General features: G+C 51.2%; 1 protein-coding gene across 1 annotated transcript in view; it reads right to left on the bottom strand.

Annotated features, from left to right (window-relative positions):
- The window catches only part of RPN1 (ribophorin I), a 15,042-nt gene that overhangs the window by 8,889 nt on the left and 1,416 nt on the right, over positions 1-4,737 (bottom strand). The gene's annotated exons all lie outside the window — the stretch shown is intronic.

The following is a 4,737-nucleotide window of genomic DNA, read 5'->3' as shown; positions in this document are numbered from 1 at the left end:
TGGTAGCCACTCGCTCGGCTCTGCTGTGGAAAACCACTGTGGAGCAAAAAGCAATTATAATAAATAATACGGGGCGCTCAGGGCATCCATTTAAGTCTCCTCTCCAGCTGCCGCACAAAGCAGCTCTGTTTTCTTCTCCTTTTTAGCCAAAGCTGGCTCTTGCCAGGGCTCTGACAGTGGCGGCTTCGAGCGGTCAAAGGCTTAAAGCCTGGTGGTAGCGCCGGGCGTGGGGTGGCACCGGAGAAGGGCAGTCAGCACGGGCGGCGCTGGGATTTAGCACCAGAGATGGAGTTACGGTGCTTTTGATTACCCTGCTGAATAAATGAGCAACAAATTGGGACAGTTTGTCTCGCTGGCACGTGCACTGCTGTTGCTCTGTAAGGCAATGTTTTACGCAAGTAGATTTTAAGCTGAATCCAAATCTTCTGCTGAAAACCACTGATAATTGACAGCTAAATGATGCTGGAGTAGAAGTGCTGCAGGCAGCCGAGGCATAATAACCGGCCCTGAACTAACTTAGGCAAAGAGAGCTGGAGAAAGGAAAATGTTAGTGGTTTAACACATGACTGGGGAAGAGGTGATTGACACTTTATTCCCAAACATCTAAAGCAGATAAAAGCGAGGAACGGATATTGCCTGCCATGATTGCCGGACCAAGGCTTTTGCCTGTGAGCCCTGTGGGACAACAGGCTTTTCATGTTTGCATAATATGATCCAGGACTCGACCTTTCTTTAAGATCTTAATATGAGTCACGGAGATAATTCTTTGAATTGGCCTGAGATTGCCAAGTATCAGAAGGGAATTTCCTAAATGTTGTGAGTTTGGATCTGGAGTCAAATAGCCCCTTGGCAAAGGCTAAATAAAATGGGATGTCTCCTGGTGTGCTATGTTCAAAACAGCATCACCTCCTAACTGGCCTTCCCTTTCTCCCCTCGCCACCCCCCACCAATTCCTATCATGGAAATTTTCTTGGCAAATGACTTCAATTTTCCTTTGATTTATTTAGGCATCAGACCTGTGAATTTGGCAGCTGGCCCTGCTAGCATATCCTAGCACAAGCGGGTAGTTTTGTCACCATGTTTTGGGTGACAGCGGGGCTATCTTCCAGCAGCACAGCAGGAGATGGTCGCAGGGATGGGTGTTCAGCTCCTCAGCCTCGTGCTTCCAGCTAGGGAAATGTTCCAGGTCCCTCTGCTCTCCAGGAAAAGCATGTTTATCTTGGCCCTCTTCTCCAAAGAGCTGGCCTTTGGGGCCCTGGAACTGGGTAGGCAGGTTCAGGGAGAAACAACCGTGAAACATGGAGGGCTGAGCAAAACAGCAGGCTCTAATTTAAGGCTGGCCAGCGGTGCTGCGTCTGGGGACTCCCTCCAGTTGTCCAGGCTGGTTTTGCTGTGGAAAGTTCCTCTGCTAGGAGCGGCTGTCTGTCCTTCCTTCAACCCCAGCCTCCATATCACAGGGAGTAAATGAGCTCTAGGCTGCGTCTTTAATAACATGTGCAGCTCCAGCCTTTATTTCCCCTCTCTCCCTCAGGGCAATTTCTCCTGCAAAGGGAGGGAAATAAATACATGCACATTCCCCTTGTGTCTGGAGATAATTGGGCTTCAGTCGTTACATCCCTGGCCAAAGGTTTCTCTCTGATGGGTTCAGCCCAGAGCCTGGATCTGAGCTTGCTGGCAAATGCAAAAGTTTCAACATCTGACCCATCCCAGACCCTGGCGAGCTCTGAATCAGGCTGTTATATGCTAACCCTGTGTTCAGATCCATTTCTAATTGTGATAATTGAGTCATGCCGAGCCTGTGCAGCGTCTGTTCCAAGACTTCAGCCCTACCACGTAGGCTAAATTTATCTTTGGGTTGAAAAGCTGCTGCCTTTAGGCTTGCTTCAAGGATGAGTTTGGCTCTGCAGGCCCCTCTCACTGCTGCTCTGCATGTTGTGTAGACCTTTAAGCTTGCACCAAGTGGTGCCAGGCTGTTGTTCCTTTGTGCATGGGTTTGGTTAACAGCTGGCAGCAGGCCCCTGGCTGGGTGTGCTGGTTATGGTGGCTGCAATAGCTCGCGGATAGCTTGCTAGATGTGTTTGAGCAGGGAGAGGCTGCTTTTGCAGGCGAGGAGCACTGCAGGGCCTGCTGCCTCCTAATTGTCCCAGGCTGTGGTGCTTGCATGCAGATCCGGCCACCCAGGGCCAGTGCCAAGCAGCAGCAAGAGCCAGGAGTCCAGAGCTGCTTATTTTTCTCTCTTCATGTGTTGTTTTTTTTTTTAATTCTCCCATTGCGAGGAATGTCTCCCTCCAGCAGTAATGCCCCAGAGAGCTGTGGGTCAGGAAGCAGCATGAGAGAGGTTACCAGACCCTGCTGCCATCCAGGCACTGGCGTAATGCCCCAGCTCCTGGTGACGTGCTGTGGAGAGAGCATGTCACCCTCAGGGACACCGAGCAGTGGGAGGGGAACAGCCGCAATGGAGCCGTCTGCCAGGGCTGAGGGATGAGAGCAGTCTAATAAATGCCTCTGGCAGGGTAAGCCATGGACAGAACTGCACCCCAGGAAAAACCCTGCGCTCTTCTGTTTTTACAGGGCTGATGCCAAACTCAGAGCTGTCATCTGTCAGAGCAATTTGTTCTCAAGGAGGAAAGGAGAAGAAGTTGTTTTCCTGAAGGAGCGGGTTGGCTGTGACCACAGGAGCACACTGAAGCCTGTAGCAGCAGGGAACTGGATTTATCCTGCTGTGATCCTCATACCAGCGGGGAGCTTGCCCCAGGAATATGCAGGGACCATGATATAATGTGTTGCTCTCCGAGGAGCCCAGGTCAGGGGCAGGAGATATTAAACAGGGCTGTGCATGTGTACCAGAAGTCATCCTGGCAACACCTTAGCTTGGAGATTTAACTACAAATCTAACAGCAATCCTGAAAAAAACCACAGGCACGTGGCTGTCATGATGACCGAGAAAAAACTCTGTGCTTCAGATTTTATTGGTGTTTCACTGTTTAATCCTGTACGTGAAAAATCAAGGCAACCTTCTGGCTGCCAGTGGGAGGCAGAGGGCACTTCTCTCTCTGTATTTGATCCCGAGCGAGGTTTTGCAGTTCCCAGCCACGAGGGTGCAGGTATGACCTGGCTGAGTGATGGCAGAGTTTACTTAGCCTTGCTAAGGCCCTCGAAAAGCAGCTGGAAAAGAAAAAAACAGTCGTCTTCCAGTTTCATTATTTTTACAACCTCATTTTTCAGCTAGTCAGCACAACTCACGCTGAGCCTCTGCCAAGCAAAACACACCATGATTCTTGCTTGGGGCTCGCCTATGATTTCCATGGGAGTGGTGGGCCTGGAGGGGGGGCTGGTTGGGGCTCAGCTCCTGCGCTTTGTTCAGCTGCCCTGGAAACGTGTCCTGCCTTCGCACAGAGACAGTGCTGACGGGGCACTGTCTGCTCAGGGGCTGCTCCTGTGGGGTTTCTTCAAGTTACTTCAGGAATCTGCAGTAGCCCCCCTTACAATGTTGACCTTTCCTTAAAATAATTTCTTCCTGGGTTTAAAAGAAATCTGTTTTCCTTCCCACGTTAGACCATGAGACTCAGAAAAACTAACGGAGAAAACTAACGGTGCACAGAAAGTGGAAAAACCAATTGTACGAAGCATCAGGGAGCACATAGGAAAGCCTGCCGGAGGAAAACGGGAGAGTGTCTGTGAGTCTTGTCAGGGGGCGAGACCAATACGTTACAGGTATTGTTGCAATAGCGAGGAACACATTGCAACAAGGATGATACTTTATCAGTATAAAAAGTACTTTTAACTTTGTTTTTAAAGCTTACTAGAAATGTAACTGAAATAGCCATAGACAGGCACTGGTGGGCTAGTGATAGAAAAAATCTGCTACACTGTGTGGTTAAAATGCAGAGCCTGAGCAAGGAATGCGTATGTTGCCCACTGGAAGGGATCTGCTTCGGTTTGGGTGGGCCTGGATTTTGTTACAGGATGAGAGCATGTTTTGGATAGAGGTAACAGTGTTGGTTTAACTGTATCAGAAAATTAGGGTGTGAGCAGGGCTGCCACTCAAGTAGTTCCCAGTGCAGACAGGACCTGGATACAATACCCTCTTCAACCAACCCTAAAGTGGCCCGGCCACATCACACCACAGCTTGAAAATGCCTTTGGCAGATGGGTGTCTGCAAAGCCAGAGGAGGTGTAAGGAGGATGGGGTGCAAATCTTGGTTTGAAAAGACAAATGCTGCCTTGTACAGAGAACCAGGAGGGCAGGGCAGCTGCTGTCCTTCCACGCTCCACAGGAGGAGGCTGGGGGTCCTAGCCACGGGCAGAGAGGGGAGCTGGCTCCTGGGGCAGCGGCTGAACTGCACCCTTGTGGTGCAGATGGGCTGTGTTCAGCTCCTCCTGCCAGGGCCTGGCACAGGATCAGACCTCTGCCAGCTGCTTCTTTGCCCCAGCACTGCAACCTTCCAGAGCAGGCAGTGGAGGCAACAGCACCTATGTTTGGCAGAAAAACACGGGGACAAATGCCGTGAAAGAGCATCCAGTGGAAACCCACATGCTCCAAGGTAGCAGCACCCATTCGGCCGCGCCAAGCTCCCTGAAGTGAGCAAGGTGTGCTGGGGTCCTGGCTGGTATCTGCAGGCAGTGGTGCCGGAACAGAGAGGCCCTGCAGCTGCGCTGCCCTTTCTGCCCCGCCTGGGCTGGGAAATGGAGCTCGTTCCTAGCTCTGTTCGGGGTGGCAAAAAGCCTTGCCTAGCC

This window comes from Pygoscelis adeliae, unplaced genomic scaffold (genome assembly GCF_000699105.1).
Source record: "Pygoscelis adeliae isolate BGI_AS28 unplaced genomic scaffold, ASM69910v1 Scaffold453, whole genome shotgun sequence".
NCBI classification, from domain to species: domain Eukaryota; kingdom Metazoa; phylum Chordata; class Aves; order Sphenisciformes; family Spheniscidae; genus Pygoscelis; species Pygoscelis adeliae.
The sequence above is the reverse complement of the archived record's forward strand: the minus strand, read 5'-3'. Positions and strand labels throughout refer to the sequence as shown.